The sequence below is a fragment of the Arachis ipaensis genome, chromosome B04 (genome assembly GCF_000816755.2).
Source record: "Arachis ipaensis cultivar K30076 chromosome B04, Araip1.1, whole genome shotgun sequence".
In the NCBI taxonomy this organism is placed as follows: Eukaryota; Viridiplantae; Streptophyta; class Magnoliopsida; order Fabales; family Fabaceae; genus Arachis; species Arachis ipaensis.
Genome location: NC_029788.2, coordinates 43,085,163 through 43,086,571, shown reverse-complemented (window position 1 = coordinate 43,086,571; position 1,409 = coordinate 43,085,163).

Genomic DNA, 1,409 nt, shown 5'->3' with positions numbered 1-1,409 from the left:
AATGATCAGTGAAGACAATGACTTTAGATCCAATGAGATAGGATCTAAATTTGTCAAATGCAAAGACTATTGCCAAGAGTTCCTTTTCAGTGGTTGTGTAATTCCTTTGGTTAGCATTCAAGACTTTACTGGCATAATAAATCACATGTACCAAATTGTCTTTCCTTTGCTTCATCCTCTGTGGTTTCCTTTGAGATCTCCTTTAGATTCTTTCCACTTCTGAGGGTTATGGCCTTACATTCTTTCCTTGCAATAGCCTTGGCAGCATGAGAAACGCTTGGCCCAGGGGTTTGCTTATACAAATACACAATTTGATTTTCTAGCTTCTGGATGGCAGCTCCTTGGTTTTGCAGGTTAGAATTTACTTCTTCCTTAAAGGCTTTCGATTCGGTTATGTCTTGACTCATGGTTGCAAGCATTCCTTCTATCCTGTTTAATTGATCTTGAAATTGTTGGTTCGGATTAGGTTGGGTATGTTGATTATTTTGGCCATGATATGATGGTTGGGGGTAAGTGTTTTGTGTGAAGCCTATTGACCTTTTGTGGGGGGTAGAAACGTGCCAGAAATTTGCTTTCCACCTCATCCCAGGTTGTTAGGCTCCCCCTTGGGAATGATTCCAGCCACTTAGCTGCCTTGTCCCTAAGTGAAAATGGGAACAAGAGCAGTTTATAGGTATCTTCCTGGACTCCATTGGACTTCACAGTGTCGCAAATTCTCAGGAATTTTGTGAGATATTGGTTTGGATCTTCATTAGCACTCCCACCAAATGAACAATGATCCTCCACAAGTGATATTAGCTGTGGTTTGAGTTCAAAATTGTTGGCCTGAATGGGTGGTTTCTGAATGCTGCTACCACAATTCCCAGAGGTTGGGTTTATGTATGAACCAAGAACCCTCCTCTCAGGAATGGCATTGTTTCCATCAGCCCTCTCATGGTTGTGAACTTCTCTATCCATGTTGAGATCTAAAGCTTCCTCAAAATTGTCCTCAGATTCTCCTTCAGATTCCTCTTCTCTCAGTACTCTCTTCCCTCTTGCTTCCCTTCTAAGTCTATGAAGGGTTCTCTCTGGTTCGGTATATGGAGGAGTTGATGTCTCTCCTCTCCTACCTGTCATACAAGAACACAGCACAGGCACCAAACAAGTGAAATACTCTTGGTTAATGGAAGAGTATGGTTAGAGCAGTTGAGGAATTAATTCAAATAGTTAGTGAGTCAGTGAGTTAGTTGCTTCAATTTAAAGGCATAAAGAAAGAAAACAAGTAACAGAGTGCAGAAGTTAAAATTCAACAAGTAACTTGAACTAAATTATCAAAACAAACAAAAAAAAAATGCTCAATCTAGTTAACTTCCAATTTGAGAATTGTCAATCGAAAACCAATCCCCGGCAACGGCGCCATAAACTTGATG